We start from the raw sequence: 19905 nt of genomic DNA on the forward strand, positions 1-19905 counted from the left end.
TATAGATGGTCCTCAATAAAACGTTTACCTTTTACTACCAAACAGACTCATCACTTTCTTACATTTGTCAATCATTTTTGGATGTGAAAATAGCCCATGCTATTCTTTTGTTGAACCACAACTCAAAAACATTTTTGTTTTTCATGCTCTCCAATTCTTGATTATGTAATCCGAGTCTTTTTTTGTTTGTTGTAAAGACCTTTTATTTGTATCTATTGAAAATGTAACACCCCACTTAAATGAACACTCCTCTACTTTTTCCAAGAGCTTCCTGTTATTTATTTAACAATAAAGTCAATATGTCTTGTTCTTTTCCAAATTCCCCCATCGTCTGCAATAACAGAAACTCCCGTCCCATTCTCTTAATTACTAAATGTATAATTTATTATAGAAGAACATATTATCATAACCTTTTATCACAAACTCTAATGATGGCTCAAGGTACATTTCTTGAATGCAAATTAACATCTGTTTTTTTTCCTTATGTATTTAATAAATCCTTTAAACTCCTGGCTAAACCTGTTGGATTCCACTGAAGAATAATCATTACAGCAGGTCCTTTCACCCAGTCCAAGTTTTCTAACTGATTCAAGCCTCTTGCTGATTTGCACCTGTGATAGGATGATTTCCCAGTCAAGAATTTCTCGGCTCATTTTACAGTCATTTGTTTTATTTTCTCTGTTTTGACTTTGAATTGATCTGTAGAAGTAAATAGAGGAGCAATTAATCAGTTATTCCTCTCTCTCTTTGCCCCTGCAGCCTCTTCACTATCTCTGCATAGCTTTGGTTACTTACTGTTCTAACACTTGAATCTCCACTTCCCTTTTCCTGACTTCACAGTCACATTGTGCAGACCTCCACAGTTACAAAATTTAGCCTGCACATCATTTTCACAACCTGCACATTGGCGATCTCCTACACACTTGCCCCATGTTTGTGCCATCACAGTGAAGAGAAGGTGGAATAAAAGGCCTAACTGAAAAGATTTGAGGTTCCAGAAACACTGACTTTTTACTCTCTCACAATTTATGTTTTTAACAATGTCCCCATCTTCCTAACTTCTCCTTCTTGATTATTCCAAATTGGTCTTTTCATATCCTCCTATCCTGTAATCATTTCCAGGGTCATTCAATTTTAATCAAGCATCCTTTTCTCAAGTAACTGCAAATTCTCTCAATATGCAAAGCTTCAGTTTTGCGCATGTCAAGGCACTACTTAGTAACTGCTTAGTATGATGTATAACATTGGTTGTTTGAATCCAGAAAGTTATTGACAAAAGTGAAATAGTGTTAAATGTACTGCGATATCAGGTTGGAAGAGAATGGGCCGCATTCAGACCACTAAGATAATTTGTTTGTTCAAATTCAAGTTCATCTCTAGCCAAGAGTTACAGCCATTCAACACACAGACCAGACATTTTGATAGAATTACAACAGACATCATGCAGATTGAAATGATGGTACCTGCACATACTGGAATAGAAGGACATGAATTAGCAGGTACATATGCAAAAGCAGTCACTGCCATTATGCAGTGCAGTATACAAGTAGAAAAACACATTAAAATAAAAAAATAGGGAAAAAAAGAACTGCTTTGACAGTTAACCTTAGTAATATAGAAATGAAGTGTGGCAGAAGCATCGGAAGGAAGAGAGAACGGAGTGATGGTTTATAGAATTCAAACAAAAGTCTGAGAAATGACAAGTACAGGAAGAAGCAAGAGAGGAGACAATGATATCCAGATTAATATTTGGTAAACAGAACATTCTTTAAAACAGAAAAAACACAATACAGGACGATGTGACTTTTGGACAAGAAAAAAAAAACCTAAGAATATGTAATGATTTCATTATCAAAGATATGGAGATTAGAGAAGAGACCTGAATCAGAGCTTCAGAGAGATCGAATGAAACTTTGATTAACGTGATATTTTTCAAAGACTTTCAGGAGATGAATATTATTTATTTTTGTTCCGTTATCTGAGGAAAACAAATGTGATTGAGAGGATATGATAATATTGTATTCCTGGTTATTTTTACTTTATTTTTATTTGATTCATTATTAGTGTTAGCACCTTAAATTTAGGGTCCAGATCCACACTCCATACCATTTGATGGCGCTAGTGCACCCTCTCCTTGTTTGCCAACTGCCAAAAAAACCTTAGCAGAATAAGGAATAAATGGTGAAAGCCCTTTCGTGTGTATTTAGTAACTAGTCAGTATGATGTATCACTTTATTTGAGGGGACACAAAAAAAGTCGCTAATGATTGAAGATTGATGATTGAACATGCACACGCTGTGCTCAGGACGCCATTACTCCACTACATCTTCATGGAACAAATGGTGGTTTGCTGCGATATAAATGCTTTGAATTTGGAATTTGGCATCTTTAAGTAATGAGTAATTAATGAGTTGTTAATAGTTTTGTGCCGCTCAGTGGCTGATTCATAGTTAATCAGGAATGACTCATGAAGAAAGTCGTCAGTAAGTCGATTTACATATATTTATGGACAAATCATTACCTAATGATTCATTACTATGATATAGAATCTCCCTGTCTGTTCTCCCTAATCGTTATCTACTATATAGTCAGGGGCGTAGTAGACAGTGCTGTTGCACTTGGGCCCATGGGCTGGATCATATGGATCCTCACTTATGTTCATCAAGACTGCCACCCAAGAAATACGCCTGTAAAAGGAATTTAACATTAAAATGGTGCCATTTGTTAAATATGGCCTCAAACAGGAAAACCCATCTCCATCATGTTTAACAAAATGATATGATATTCTACATAAACATAAAAACTAATAATACATCAAAACAATTCAATGAAATAAATTATTTCCTTTGTTATTTTTGTCATTAAAAATGCAATGGTGATTGACTGGTTCTATGAATGTTGATATTGTCCAATTTCCAGTCTCTATTTGGTCATGTGACGAGACAATGCAATGTTGTGTGTATGTGTGTTTCATAACTGATATAACGTGCACTGGGGCCCGTCATAATAATCTGCACTGGGCCCATCTTAACTACCTTTCACCGCTCTATATAATCATTGATTTGGAGTTATTCAGAAAACTACTTATTAACGCACCTTACATCTCTTTTGACTCAACCGCCCCACTGGCCCTTATTTCCTTCACATTTTGTCATGACCCTCGGGTGTGAGTTCCTGACTGAGCGGACTCACCGGGCCTCCCTCCCCCCCCCAGTCGTCAGTGGCACTCTCACTTAGCCTCAACAGGCCTTCCATCCCTGGCCACGATTCCCACGGATGCTTTTGGCTCTGTTAACATGCTGTTCACTTCCCACTGGATTTGACTGATCCCCATCTACTGGACCGGAGAGAAACAGAGAAAGCCTCACAAAGAGAAGGATAGATAGACTGGCACGAACCATCACACACACACACACACACACACACACACACACACACACACACACACACACACACACACACACACACACACACACACACACACACACACACACACACACACACACACACACACACACATTCATATGGACCAAACAAGACGGAGTTAAAGAAAACATCAGATAGAGAAATAGTCAGATTGGATTGGGATGAGATGTACTAGTCTGATTGACTGACCTGCTTTCAGTTCACCAGAGATTCTGCTGATATAGGGAAGACAACACACAGAGATGATATGGAGGAAGAATAGACCTGGTTTTATGTGAAGGGAATTGAGTAGTTTGACTGATCCTCCACTCCACTGGACCAGAGAAATACACAGACAGACAGGAAGAAAAAAAACAAAAACATATGGTGAAAGGGAGAGAAAAGTTGAACAGAGTTTAAAAATTGAGGAGGAACTTAAACACAGTAAAAGTGAGGCTGACATTTCAGGTTCAGGTTGTCAGACTCACTTACATGTTGTCATTCTCATCCCTGAGCAAGAAGATTTTACAGTGGAAATGCTGTATTCATACTAACATTTATGATAAAAAACGTTTCTTTTATACTTTGATGGCCTACATATTAATCTACTGAAAGAAACTACTGTATCATACTCAGCGGAAGTGTTTCGTATGAAAGTCAGTGACAGTAACTCATTCTAATTCAGACTTGGACACCAGCCAACATATCTGGACTCAACTATTTTAAAGTGTTATTAATCTAACCCACCCACTTCATCATGTTTTTATTTTTGTCTTTAGTTCCAGAGAAATATATGAATCTTGTAATTACGATTTACAAAACAGCTTCTGTTGTTTGAGATGCAGAGGCTTACTCAGCATTCTGCAGTGTCAACCACAGGAGAAGACTGATGATTTCCGCTCTAGGAATAAATAATCATACAAGTAATGAAGACTTTTCTACCCATTTTATATAATTCCATTCAAGTAAAGTGACAGCTAATTTACAACAATAATAACGATAATTTACTGATAGCCCCAAATCAAAACAACTCATGCCCCCACACGGTCATTGAATCTAATAAAACTATTTATTTATCGCTGTCAGGCAGCCTGCAATCCAGATCAGCACACAGTAGATACAAATATGATCCTGAATAGCAACATAGTTGTATCAGTGCTAAATTGCACAGAAGCAATGATTGATGACCTTTATGGATGAACTTGATTTTTTTAATTATAATTTTGGTCAGACATCTTTATATTAGAAGAAAAAGCAAACTTTGTGTGCTCTTTTAATTTTAGAGTCCTAATCACATATACCCTTAACTTTATTTTCAACCAGGACATGACATGTACTTTATGAGACTCAGGTACAAGTGAGCTAGAATCCAAGAGGAATTTTAACACACTTAGAGTCTGGTATTTTTTCAGACTCACAATTTGTGGATTAATTGGTGCTTAATTGCACAGTGGGCAGTACATTAATAACTTATTACCATGGCACTCTCCTGAGATACTAGCCAGGCAACTTCTCCAGGGTTGTGTGTCATCACATCAAAACTTTGATTAAGGCGGTGGGAAAAGCGCGGACCCTGATCACATTTTTGTTCAGCTTCCAGGATGATTTAAATGTAAATTCATTTTATATTTCAGCTCCTCCCATCTCTTGACAGTGTCTTGGTACGGGACCATGGAGGGTGTTGAAGGGAAGAGGGCCATTCTGCCCAGGTAAGCATATTTAGTTTGTGAGCATTGGATTCTAAACTAATTTGAATAACTGTGTGAAAGCCAATTTCGTTTAATTGCGCTCTGCTCTTCTGAACACCTGCAACTAGATTAGTGACTGACATTAAGTTGTTTTGCCGCATTGGGCCTCCAAGTGCTTGCTCCTGCCGCTTCATAACTCTGGATTTACCTCCAAATTTCAATACAACGCCATATGTGCTTTGCAAAATATTCAGTGAGCTTGGCTTGGAGTTTCACAGAGCAGCAGAGAAATATGGCTAAGAAAGGGGAAAATGATACCCGGGCTAATCCATCCTACTCTCCTATGCCTGAGTGCTGTGACAAAGGTGGTTTATTATCATTACCATCAGTGTATGATTATCAATATGTATTAGGGCATCTCACCGTCGAGCAAAGCCCCAACAGGCCATGCCAAGCCCAAAACAAACTACGTTTCTGCTCCATCGAGGGACGGCATTAGGCAAAGATGCACACCCCCTGGCGCCGGCCCAGCACAGCTGAATCTGCCAGAGAAGTTGAATGGGTAGTTGTGTTAGCTCAGAGCAGCACACACTCTGTCCTGTGCAAGCTTTTTTGTAAGCCTGTGCGGCTCTATGATTTGTGCACCAGAAAACTCATTGATCCACTCCAGAACCACAGTATTATCTCTGGCTCTACAGAATAAACTACAGAATGTCTTTCAATGTTGAAGTGTGGGGGGCTTGCTTTCTATACCATTCTTCACATATACATTGCATACATTCACAATAACATCACACTGTGCAATGTTGGTCTATAACATCCTTTGGTCAACTGTTAATTGTCCATCCTCAATTGGTGTCCAAAGCATTTTATTTTGCACTTCCATCTCCTTCGTCTCAAAGTCAATACGTTTTCTGAGTGGGTTTTTGGTTAAAGGTCTGAAATAAAGTCTGTGGTTAACACAAGCTTAAGATATGTTCTACATACAATGACTCACAGCCTCACACTCATGCGTCTGTGTTGTAGTTTGTCTGCAGCCCAACTACTGGTGTTTGTATTCACTCTTCAAAAATCATACAAGTGGTGCTCATTTTTGAAGGTTATCTTTCTCAACAAAACATGTTCTCATCATAAACTTGTGTTTGCCACAGAGCTGATTTTGTGCAGTAATCCAAAATCCAATGGAAAAACACATAATTTACTTTTCATCGAGGGAACCAGGGCGATGCTAATACCCAGGGTGGCCTACAAAAATACGCCATCCCAGCACCACTCTTTACCAACATCAAGAGGTGCCACAGTTAACTCTCTGATGAGATGTTTATGAAACAACTACAGAATGGGGCATCCAATGAAGATTGTAGCTGATATTCAGATAAATTGCATTAATAAGGGTGTGACCTCTTTAAGTTACAAGTTGATGCCTTCTCAGGTTTGCATCATGCAAGCATACAAGACATGCTTATATGGCTATGTTTCCACATCCTAATTTGAGAGCAGTTTTCAGCAGTTTAAGTGAACTAGAACCACTTACAGACACAAAAGATCCACATATGATTACTTCTGTCATTGTTCAGTAAGCCTCACTTTGCCTGACTGCTCCTTTCCCAGCAGGGAGGACACACCAGTGTCTTGTTCACACTTTTATGCTCTGCTGGGTTCATCGAAATGTTTGTACTGTTGGGTCGTCCTCATTCCTCCGGCTTATTATGACAAATGCAATGCAAATTATAGGTTGCGTTTCCCTAATTAAACAAGATATTTCCGTGTAAAATTGCAGTACAAAGTAAATGCTGCATTTGTTAGTTATCTAAACTGGCAAAAGCGTCATTCCCACCCTGTGTGCGTTCCAGCCACGAGGTGAGAAAAACAACGAATGCCTGCAAGTTAAATGTCTTTTAAGTTGCTTATGAGCACCAGAAAGCTTTATGTGAATAATTTAAACCAACAAATGTTAATGTGAATGAAGTGGATGGCGACACACCACCTGAAGCTCAACCTGGACAAAACCGAGCTACTGTTCCTCCCGGGGAAGGGTTGCCCGCACCGAGACCTGTCCATCACCATTGATGATGCCGTGGTGAGCCCAACTAGGACTGTGAGGAATCTGGGTGTGACCCTGGACGACCAACTGTCGTTCTCAGCAAACATCGCATCGGTCACACGCTCCTGCAGATTCCTCCTCTACAACATCAGGAGGATTCGCCCCTTCCTCACTGAGGAGACGGCGCAGGTGCTCATCCAGGCTCTGGTCATCTCCCGCCTGGACTACTGCAACTCACTACTTGCCGGAGCCCCGGCGTCGGCCATCAGACCTCTGGAGCTTGTCCAGAAAGCTGCAGCTTGTCTGGTGTTCAAACTCCCCAAGTTCTCCCACACAACTTCCCTTCTCCGTTCTCTACACTGGCTCCCTGTAAGAGCTCGCATCCAGTTTAAGACTCTGGTGCTAGCCTACAGGGCAGTGAAAGGAACAGCTCCTTCCTATCTCCAGGCCTTGGTCAAGCCCTACACCCCCGCCCGACCACTTCGCTCTGCTGCCTCGGGGCGACTGGTTGCCCCGTCGCTCAGAGGTCCCTGCGGCCGATCCACCCGGTCACAGCTTTTTTCTGTCCTGGCCCCTCAGTGGTGGAATGAACTCCCCACTGACGCTGCCCATCTTTCGGCGCAGGCTGAAAACTCACCTCTTCAAGAAGTACTACCCTGAGCCTTCCTCGTAGCACTTATTGCATTCGTATTAGTTTGTTGCACTTATTGTTTTCGTAGTAATTTGCTTCTGCACTGTACTTTTGCTCTGGTTTATGCTTTTAGAGGCTTGTTTAAGAAAAGGAGATGCACTTATGACTTCTGGTGACTAGTAGTTCTCTTGAATACCTATGTTGAATACACTTATTGTAAGTTGCTTTGGATAAAAGCGTCTGCTAAATGACTGTAATATAATGTTATGTAATGTAATGTACTGGTGTGCTGATGATTTAAAAACATGCCATGCTGAAAATCATCAACTAACGTTTTTTTTCTTGTAAAAGCAATATTTGTTTACTGTGTGGGGAGCCATGTTCATTAGGCTTCATGCCAGGCACTGGGGTTTGAGGAATCACACCCTCGACATTGGAACAGCATCAAGCAAAGGCTGAGAGAACCAGATCAGCAAACATTTTTTAAAGGCATCTTAAAAAGAGACTTGTTGTCTTTGACATTTTATTGATTTCATAACTTTGTACTCTTAGTGGTTGTTACATTTGTCCAACACTTTGCCTTGTTTTTTTTTATTAATTGTCATCTCCATTTATTCCTTCTTTATCTTTAATTGAAGCTGTAAAACATATGTTGTGAAAGAGGCTCAATGCCAGGCTAGATTCCATACTATTTGATAAATTTGCACTTGACATTTTGCCTTTTTTAGACGAATATAGGTTAGCATGAGTAGCATGGCTGCACCTCAGATCAGCTTTAAAATTTGGAGGTGATGCAAGGTGAAATAAAATTAATTCACCAAGCATCTAATAGGGAAGACACTGAGTGGAGTCAAAGACTTGTAAATGGTTGATTCAATTTGAATACATTAGGAGGACGCCTCAAATGGTGCCTACAATTTGTTTAAGTCTCCCTTTACTTTCACACCTTAAAGTGGCAGAATGGTGTTACTAATATTTCCAGGCCTACAGCAGTAAACCATTTAAAGTCGATGGTTCTAGTAGGGGACTTTAACCATGGACCTTTATTTGAAGGCTTTGCCATAGTCTCTTTCTTTCTGTTTCCTGGATAAACTGAGCGGAAATGTTCTGCGCTTTGAGCACTGTGTGAGCAGTGAGAATGAATTTGGACAGCTGTAATGGCACAGATTCTCACATTGTGCGGCAACAGCAAAACTGGATCCAGGAGAGAGGCCATTGAAAAGCCCTCTGTCAGACCTTTCAGTGACAGACGTTGTGTCCTGTCTGTGCCCAGTAAGAGCTCAGGAAAACTATCCTTAACTGATGGTATACATATGATGTCAGGAAATAGCTATTTTTCTCACTTCCTGAAATGTTTTACTTGCTAAGTTCTTATCCAGCGGAGTGAGAGTACCACAGTTTCTGGGTATGATATTTATTGCTGGCACCGAGTATGATGAACTACATTTTACAAAATTACTTTTGTGTAAGTTTATGATTTAAATAACGACACAGTGCAACTTGCACATAGTCACAGGGAATGTTTCTTGTTTAGGGTCATGTTGGTGAAGAATGCAAAGAATTCACCTGGAAACTTACTGTATATTAGGTGAACCACAAGCAAATGAAGAAATATTTTCACCAATTCATCAATTTGATTAAACATTTAGCTCACAATGCAACGGAAAGTGTTTCCAGGTTTCCACTGTTTGCCATGCAGTGCTTGTTGTTTCCTTTGGTGGATTATGAAGTCAATGGTGATGGAAAAGTATGTCAAAAGCTAAAAACCATGGCAACAACAAGCGTGTCCAAGACGTGTGCATCACTTTTTAGTCTCCCCAGGAAACAGTTGTGTTGTGAGCTTCTCTATTTGCAGCGCTTTTTCTGAATGCTGCACATGTGTTGTCAAGTTGGTGAGGATGTTACTTAATTTGCTTGTGTTGTGTCTATTTGCATTTGTTTTCTTCATTTACAGTATGTTGACCTCACAGGACCACCATAAAATATAAAGTAAAGCATAATTTATCCTTCAAATGCATTTGCTGTCTCACACGTAGTTCTTTTAGATAATTCTGAGTGGGAAATTCAATTAAACTGCCTTGAAAATAAACACAGGCTACAGAAACATGCTGCTTCAAGAACTGTTGTGCATAACAAACATAATTCAAGATGATGGCTAACACTTGATTTCCAAAATCTCAGTTCTCACCCTTTCATCTTGAACACACCCATCCTTGCAAAGGACATAATTGTAGTGGTGATTTGCTTTTGTAAATTTCTTTTTGCAATTACATTTGCTCGCCTTAGGCAAACACACATTAATCTAGCTTTTGGCTGAACCAATCACAGAGTGACTTTTCAGGAAGAATGAGGGGCAGTGGCATCATCAGAGTTGTAGAAATGACTGAAATGACTTTGTTCTGACCTGGTTTTACTTGAGGTTAATTGTGATGTGCTTAGAAAAGAGGGACAGGTTTGTTTGAGTCCAGAAGGAGCTGCAGATGAGAGTAAAGTACTTTGGGTACCTGGAAAGCACTACAATTTTCTTTCATCTTAATTTTTCACTCAAGGAGGATGAGCCCTTTTGTATCATTTGGTGCAGCACACAACTTCATATAAATCCTTACAAGAATTTTAAATATAACCCTCTCTACTGCGTTGTGAATGCAGCTCGCTCCTGTGGAAGGCGGTGTCTGTTAAAAGTAAAGCACAGTACAAGAATTATCACTAGGATAATAGATAAGAGTATTATTCATGACATTAAAGTGTCAAAACATTTTTTAAATGTGCAAAAGATCTACTTGTAAATGTAAACAACATATTTCCTCTATGGAAAACAATGTTCAGCGAATGACTCGGAATGACTGGGCTACTGGTTTCTGTCATGCAGTCTTGTCATCCTGACAAGCATAAGCAAAACTAACATGTATTTAGAATATGAACAGTGACATCTCTCTAATTGGCTCGCCACTGTCTGTCCTGATTTACAAGTGTATCCAAGCTGCTTTCTCACGCCACACACATTATAAACAATTGGACATGGCTCTTGCCCTCCAGCTTGCTCACAATTACTTCAGTTCAATCTCCTGTCTGTGTGCCTGTGTGAGTTTGTGTGTGTGTGTGTGTGTGTGTGTGTGTGTGTGTGTGTGTGTGTGTACTTGTACAGCTATCTTTGTGAGGACCAATTTGAGTTCTAGACCTTCAGAGTGAGGACATTTGGGGAAAGTGAGGACATCTTTCAGCAGACTTGGATTCAATGTTGTGAAAGAGAATTCTGGCTAGGGATAGGCTAAGGGTTGGGGTCAGAATTTAGTTGTCATGGTAACGGTTAGGGTAAGGGGCTACGGAATGGGTTGTTTCAATGACTTTCATCGTAAGTGTATGCATGTGTGTGAGAGAGGGAGAGAGACAGGGTCTCTACTCACACTGTTGCAAAAGTATTGAGATTATTTACATGACTAGAATTAATAAAACATTGATTTAAAAATACCCTTAATAAAAGTCACGACAATGAAGGTAGGGACGGTCTTATCAGTTCTAACTGCCTATTGAAAGAAGTGCAAAGCGACGGCCGTGCATATCTATTGCCTCCCCACAGATCGCAACAGGACGACGGCTGAGCTGGCAGCTTGCAGCTTGCAGCTTGCAGCTTGCAGCTAATGTTTCTTACATCTTGAGCCGATGCTAACAGCGTGATCTATGCCAACAGCGTGATCCATGCTAACAACGTGATCCATGCTAACAACGTGATCCATGCTAACAGCGTGAGCCGTGCAAACAACGGCAACAGTGCTGGCAGAGCTTACAGTGTTTATTAAAAGGGGAACCTGAGCGGGGTGCTACGCCTGTGGCAACGCCATCAGTTGGGACAGCATTATAAGCTGTAAACGCCGTATGAGCACAGTGCAGAGCAGCAGCCATTAGCTAGCCACTCGGGCCGGCCTTGTAAACAAAGCACAGTAAAGCTTGGATTAAAACACATACAGAGGGAGAGTGAGTTCATTTTCTCTGCTCAGGTAACCAATACCATCTAAGTACAGAAATATTAGAATTCAAATGAACGAGTCCATGTGAAGCTGTAGCAAAACAATTGAATAATTTGTGATAAATTAGGGATAAGCATTGTTGTTATGGTGTAGCTCATCAAAACGAAGCTAAAGTTGACTTATTTGTATACTACTGGGCAGTTTAATCTTTAAATATGCATCATAGATTTTGTATATGAAGTCTTCAAAAGCTACTACTGTGTAGCAGTACTTGCTCTCAAGTGTTATAAATGTAGTGCAGGTATGTGTCTGCCTGTCTGTCATCTTTGTCATCTTTGCAATTCTTTTGCTGTTTGAGAAACAAGGCCCTAGTGACTCACATCCACCATGATTCGAAGTAATAACACAGAGACAATTCTACTGACTCAGCACACACCCAGTGAGGCATTGAAAAAAAGTAAAAAAAAAAAAAGTTGAGCAGTGCAACAGATTAAAAAAAAAAAATCTGCTGCCCAGTCCAAGTGGGGAAGTTTTCCATTTTATTTTTCATTTTCATTATCTGTCTGGTGCAAGTATAAATGCCAGGAGGATTAGAGAAATTACATGGGCTCTCGCCTTCCCTGGCCTAGTGCTTATCCTCCTCTCTGCTCATCTCTCTCTCTCTGTGCTTTTTTTTTTCATCCGTTGCTCCTCTACCTTCTTCGCCCTGCTCTCTCTGTTTACCCACCATCTTTACCACTTCAATGTCCTTTCCCCTCTCCTTTGCCTTACTCTATCAATCTCTGGATGTCATAGCTACTCTGTTGCCTTCCTCACTTCGCTCCCCTGTGACATAACCCTATTTCTATTTCTCTGACCCCTATCTTCGTTTTTTAGCCATGCCACTGCTTCTCCCCTCTGTTCGTAAGTGTGTCGCTCTCTCCATACTGCTGGCACTCCCCAAGGGCCTCACACTGGATCAGCATGACTGGGCCCGGGCCTCATGTGTCCTTCTGGCTAGCCAGTCCTCAGCAAAATGAAGTATCTTAAGAAGGCCCCCCCCTAATCCTTAAGATCTATTACAGATAGCAGCGTTGACACAGGCGACAGAGATTAGAGGGGGCAGATACTGACTGTATTGATTGGGCTTCTCATCCCGAGGCTAGTCCAGCAACTTGCTTGTGTAATAGCACAATGTAATGAAATTCAGCCAGTCCGTCAGAGCCAGCAGCTCTAAATGCAAAAAGACGGGGCTGAACCGAGGTAAACTAGCGATACTGTAGAGTCACACAGTGAGGGCAGGGGACATAGAGCCTCCTGGTGTACCATATTAAGTGGAGGTTAGCATCACCACTTCACCTCCCTAAATATATGCTGCCCTACCGTGGACCAAATTTGCTGAGAGGGAAAACCACTCTGTGTTTGGACCCAAGGGTGATATTTTTTTTTAATGTCGTGTCATGAACTTGTGTTTTAGTGAGCCGTTTTTTTAGGGGTTTTTGTTTGGCAGTCAAATTTAGGCATGATTTGGGAGCCAAAAAAACAAAACCCAGCTGGACCATTCACTTTGCAGTCCATTAAAAGAGGTTACAAGGCCAAATTCATTTTGCGCTTAGCTAAAAAAAAAAAAGTGCCAATTTTTTTTTACATTTTGGGAATTGGATAAATGTTGGAAGTGTACACGGTTCATTTAGGCTGTTACTTAAAAGTTAAGATCAGTATGAAAAACTCATTAAACTGATACTAAAATAAAGATTGTTATGTTAGGGTTATTCATTCATCCATTGCTGCAATGGAAAAGACATGTTGACAGCTATGCTACTTTTAAAAAAGATCTGCAGGTACAAAATGCTATATGTGTCAAGTGAAATTGTATGAAGTCAATGTTCAAATTGCTACTAATGACAGAAACCACATTACTGACACTGGGAACATAGCAGCACTGGCTATGTGACAAAAGAGCTCAGAGAATGCACATAATGACATTAATAATGTGCGGTGGAAAAAGTGGCAATGTTCCCAACCATAGCGACTGAATTAAAGCACTCATGTCCAGGCACATAATGTTATGCTGTGTGCAAAATGGTGCTGGGTTGTAAAGTCAAAGGTTATCACACTTTTCAACAAATACTTGCAAATCTGAATGTATACAAAGTCTTGAAAAAAAGGACACAAATTGAGCTGCTGTGAATCCATACAGTAGCTCTTTGTACATTTGCCCCCCTGCAGTGGTAGCAATTTCATATGGACATCCCAGTCCTTGCAGTAAGAATTTAGTGTTATTCGTTATTGCCGGTGATTTATTTATTGACAGAGGAGCTAGCAGGGTAGGGAAACAAGAGACAAAATTAGCAAAACTGCATTGAGAATTGTTGCATACAAGCCATTGGCACTGACAGTGTTTTCTCAGCAGAGACTTAGGGCCCGTTTAACCTAGAAAGAAGCTACTATATATGTTTAACCATGTTGAAAATCAAAAGCTGTTCTAAAAGGGCCACACCCGAAGGCGGCAACAAGTCCTCAGAATAAAACAGAAAAAATAGGTTTATCTATTTCCTCTAGAAAGAGTGTGTTTTCTGATCTAAAGCCTACTGACAGCTTTATAACCACACTAATATCTAAACCTACCAATTGGGCATCTGCAGGTACGATTTCACCTAATGTGCTATAGCTGAGAAACTAATTAGCTACTTAGCCTGCAACCTGACATTAGTGGTGGGTGTTTGTGTGGCTGCTCTTTCAGCAAGACAAAGTGCAGTAAAAGACATTTGTCCTTGTTTGTTAGGTTAGAAGGAGGCATGAGCTTGAAAGATGATGTGGGTTGTTGTTTAAAGTCTATGGGGCTCATGTGTGGCAAGCTGCTGTCTGGCTGCTAGTGTACCACCTGCTCATGATAGAACGGTGACATTACTGCTTTATGCAAATACAGTTTAAAATGAAACTATTTGTCTGTTTAGCTCTGCATATAGCAGGAGAACCAAAAACCTTAATCTGCTTCATGCAAAAATACGATGCATAAACCAAAACATATAACAGAGATGATATGTATGCAGTAGCTGAAAAAAACAACAACAAACATGTCATTTAATTTTAGATTTATCCATTCATAAAACAGTAGAATATCTTGAAAATGAATTCCTTCTGTGTGCTGGCTGCGTTTTGAGGGACTTTTATGTCACTGTCAACTGGGGCAGGTGCAACACGACAAGCTACATTTCTCAACAGCTGAGAACATTTCAGGCAACAATACATTTACACGGATGGAAAGAGGACACAATTGGAGTAGTAATCCCAAAATCTGAAACATGTTGCTTTTTTCAGTTTAAGGTATTTTTGGCATGACATAGACATGATATGCACTAATGGGCAATTTTCTCATCCAATTATATACAGAACTAAGGCTAACTTTATCAGTCTTAGTTGTATGACAGTGCAGTTGGAATTCAGTGATGCTTGAAAAAACAGTGATGCTTTACAACCTCTTAGTGTACCCAACATTATACGAGTGGTGCATCTCAGTGTGCTTTATTTGATTTGGAGAATTGCTGTGTCTGCATTTGCAAGTAGAAAGAAACTGACAGATCCCTAAGAGAACAAATACATATTTAAATATCTCCCAATTTTCTTTTCCTGCCTCAAGATCTTTCTGTCTTTACAGTACAGTAGTTATATTTTTCATTTGATCATAATAGCTTTGCACATCTCAGGCTCCACCAGCGCCGTTTGCCTATACTAGAAAAAGCATATTAGCATTTATCCTGATTTATTACTGTACCAAACAATACACTATTGAAGATATTATGAAAATATGTGACGTTTACTTTTTGGCATAACTTTGTCAAACATCTATCTATTGTAGAGGCTTACTACATATGTCCCTGGTTAGCCTTGTTTGAGCCTCTTTCTAATGCACACCTCCTCCTCCTTAGCACTCCATGCTTGGAAAGAGCAACAGCCCCCCTGTCCCCGGGGTTTAGCTTGATGCAATGGATTGCCAACAACACACAATAGCTACAAGGCCTCTGCTAATCACACTATTGATCCTGTAATTCCACCCATTTGAAACTCTTTACCTCAGTGGGCGGTGTCAATGAATAAAGTCCAAGTCACCGTTTCTTCCCTCGTTCGCTGAGGCACCTGGTGTCTCTGGGGAGGTGATTGAGACCTGTGCTCCTTTTTTACATCACAGCCTTGCTCTCTTTTTAGTATTCAGCCGCCACAGACTCCACAGGAAAGTCTGCCGCGTAGAGAACAAACGCAAATGTGGAATGGCTGATCGACCTCCTTCTCTTTGACTGCTTCTTTGCGGGACTGTTGTGTTGAGTGGAGTTGTGTTGTGCAATGTTGTGTTGTTTTTTTGTTGTTTTTTCTAGCTTGTTGTGCAGGTAAAGATTGTCACATCAGTGCAAAGAACTGGGATGCAAGAGGGGAGAAGACTTAGAATGTGAACTCTCATGGAATATCAATAGGCAGAGTAATGGCCTGGTTTTCGGGGTGGCAGAGGAGGCTTTGGTTCATTGCATGTCGTTTCAAAAGCTGGGGCCGTAGAACAAAAAACAAACACACATCTGATAGTCCCGACCGCTATCTTGTGATAACACAACGTCCCCAAGTTGTTAGTAAGTCTTCCATCTTCCCAGTGAATTAGATTAACTGTGACAGACCTCCTTGAGAATAATTATGCTTTACTATGACAGGAGCAAACTCAGCAATGCGTGCCCTCACGAGAAAAAAAAAAACATGCTGAAATGTATGACATTACTCATGTGCATGTGCACTCTGCAATAACGCAGATGGCGCGAAGCAGCTAATGTTGGGTTTAATTTTACGCACTCAGCATCATATAATTGACCCTTTAACTGTAGATCTGCAAGAAGATGAGCTTGAAGTCCCTGAGTCATGATGTCATGTTTTGTATGCCTGTTAATTAGACAAGCAGCATTAGAGAAAGAGAAAGAGAGAAGAGGGGGAGAGGTGGGAAGGTAACATATTGCAGTAAGAAATGCCAAAGCACGTATGCTTGTTTACTTATTGTCCTTGAATAGATGTAGGTCTGAGGGTAGACATTTTTGAGAGAGGTGAGGGAGAGTGTGGAAAAAAGAGAGAGAAAGGAAGTGCCATGGAAAGAGAAGCAGAGATCGAGAGCTGGGGATTATAGGAATAAGAAAAACACGGGGGGAAAATGAGAAAGAGCATTTACATAAAGTGTAGTTCTCAAATGGATTTACAGACTATATCTGATGGATTTAGGAGAGTGTATCAGTGGTGGCGGGAATACGTAGGTGAGCTCTGTGTAATGTTGAAGCAGGGATAAAAGTATTACATGAAATGTGTTAAAGTACTAAAGTAGAGCAGATGAAGTGGTGTCATTTGGAATAAGAGAATCTGTGCAACTAGAAAAGTGGTTTACTTTTCTGTAAGATGTTTCTGTTTAGAATGAATATCTGACAAAAAGCTAAAACTTGTGTTGAAATGATATGATAGCTGGATAAACAACATGATCCATATGATCGAGTATATTTAACCCCGCAACAAGGTAAACGGCTGCTGATCCCTCGGAAAGAAATCCTAAACATACAGACAAGTACGTCATGTTTCAGATTTTTGCTGGCCATAACTGCCTTAACTGCTGGTTGAGAAATCTGCATGATCATATTGTATAATAAAGTTTGTCATAAACCACCAAACAGAATACAGTGCCTTAGCATATTTTCAATCAACATTATTTAGTGTATGATGTCTGGAGGTGATCAACCATACTTATTCATCATTTACCTAATTATGGACTCGTCTATTCATCTCTAAATGCTAAAAAACTGTGAATGTGGCTGCTGAATTTTTAAACAAAATTAATGGAGTTTAAGGAGTGACGACCCTGATGTCACAGAAGAAATACACAACAACTTTACCAAAACTGAATCTCACTCCAAACTAAAAAGAAGTTGCAGCCCTGTGTGCTACGTTAAGCTAAACGACTGCTCGCTGTAGTTTCCTTTTTACTGTAAAAATTGAAACAAGGCAGTGTGGACACACACGTTTTCCAAGGTCAGGAAAGTTCACACCTTAATTTATGGTCAATGCCAAAACAACTGTAAACAGTGTGTTGTTGACATATTTTCTCTGTACTTTTCATCCATCCAGCTATTATTAGCCTCTAAAAATTCACATGGACCTCTGGACTTTGAGGGAATGCCATTGTTCAGTCTCTCACTCTGTTTCATGTGCTGCCTCCTTTCGATTATGGTGCAAAGAGATAATACCACTCAACAAACCCTAACTGCCCTTCCCTTCATTTTCTCTCATCATCATTGAAAGTAGCGATTGTGCTGCCTAGGCCCCCTCCCTTTCTCGCCCTCCACTCACCCTCTTTCTCTGTCATAAGAGGCCCTCTTTGCACTCAGCCACAACCCATTAAAGTTGTCCCACAGCAATAAGCCTTTGTCTGTGTGACCAAACAGTTGATGCTTGATAAGCGTAATCCTGGCCTGTGTTTTAGTCCCCTGAATGGTGCTGTGTGGGCTGCGAGGCCCTTCACAAAGCAGCTAGCACTAAATTACTCACTCTTGCTTGCCTTTTGTCTCTGGATTTGTGAAACACTTTGAGCCGCTTTTGCAGTTTTGAGGGCGATGGCCTCTGTGGGATGGAGTTTACTGAGGGCTGCGTTATGTAGCTGTACTGACCACACATTATCAGGATATGGGCCAGTTTCAGTTTCTGTTCACTGCAAAAGTTTAATTACGGTTTGTTTCAGAGTGCGAATTATAAACTTATACGATTATTGATTTTATTAATTTGTATTTATTATTTTGATGGTGCAATTTGGTGCATACTTGCCATGATTCCTGGCAAAGGAACCAATTCATGCCCGAAAAGTATTAAGCATTTACCTTCAAAATATATGCTTCTAGTGTTGAAGGAGATAGTAAACTACCTTGCAGCTAGCTAGGATGTCCACTGACTCGTGCAATGCACGCTAGCAAAGAAGGATTGCAGGCACTGCAACGCAGGAAGGGAGACAAAACATTCAACAACCAATCAATGTTAAGAAATGGTATGGTCCACTTTAGGGGTGTCTAAAATCATATTCATCTTCCAGGCATCAATGTGCGATACATATTGTAATATTTATGATTTCAGGAAGGAATGATATATAAATGATTCAACCCGATCTGTTATATGATCTCTTTTTTGCATATCTTTGAAAATGAAGTCTGGGTACAGACCATTAAGCTCAAATTTTCATAACAGCATGCATCACAACAATATGTAACATGGCAAAAATAGGTCTTTTGTGTACCAGATTGCATGGTGAGCTGGCAGCTTATTTATGTTTGACTAAAAAAGCGGAGACAGAGAGGACTGAATCATGGAAAAGCTTCAGAATTGAAAATAAGTTGTTATGTTTTCTGCTACCAGGCCATCGGTTCACAGATAAAGTCTGACTGAAATGTGTCCTCTCTGCTGTAATACTGGATTGTGAAAAAGGTGCAATTTTCTTCAGCAACATGGCTGTCGCCCTATTTCCTACCTTTCTGCTTTAAGATGGTTTTCAAAGTGATTTTTACACCTCATTGGTTCTTTCGGTTTTGAAATGTAAACAAGTCTTTCACTCACTTCTTATCCCCCAGCCATAGTATGGTCACCCACATCCAACTAGCTTAAGCCACGATCCCATTAATTGTTTTTGCACTCCAAAGGGAAGCAGCCAAATTGGATTAATTGGCCTGCACTATGCAAAGCAGGCACAATGTAACAGGAATTCAATACCAAGGAGCGCCGATGAGTAATTACAAACACATTTCACTGCATGCCCAAAGTTTAGCCAGAAATTATCTCATGGTTTAGAGTTCTCCTCTTTGCTCTTGTCCTGTAGTCACTCCTTTGTTTTAGGAATAATTGACACAGTCTGTAGTTGACAATGGCTGAAATGCCAATTCCTTGTTTTCCTCTCTGTCTGAGATGTCAAAGATGTCAACATTCTTTGCCATCGCTCACTTCCCATTTGTGCAGACTCGAGCCCAGCTAATGCGTCCTGTATGTTCCCTCTGGGCTCCCATACATCAGCCCCTGACCCACGGGAGAGGTTCAGAAAGGAGGGATCATTTATTATTGAAATGTCTAAAGGGGTTGGGGTGAGGTGGGGATTCAAATGAGGAATGTATTATTTTCTGAATGCAGTGAATCTGCGTTACG

Source organism: Anoplopoma fimbria, chromosome 17, assembly GCF_027596085.1.
Source record: "Anoplopoma fimbria isolate UVic2021 breed Golden Eagle Sablefish chromosome 17, Afim_UVic_2022, whole genome shotgun sequence".
Taxonomy (NCBI): Eukaryota; Metazoa; Chordata; class Actinopteri; order Perciformes; family Anoplopomatidae; genus Anoplopoma; species Anoplopoma fimbria.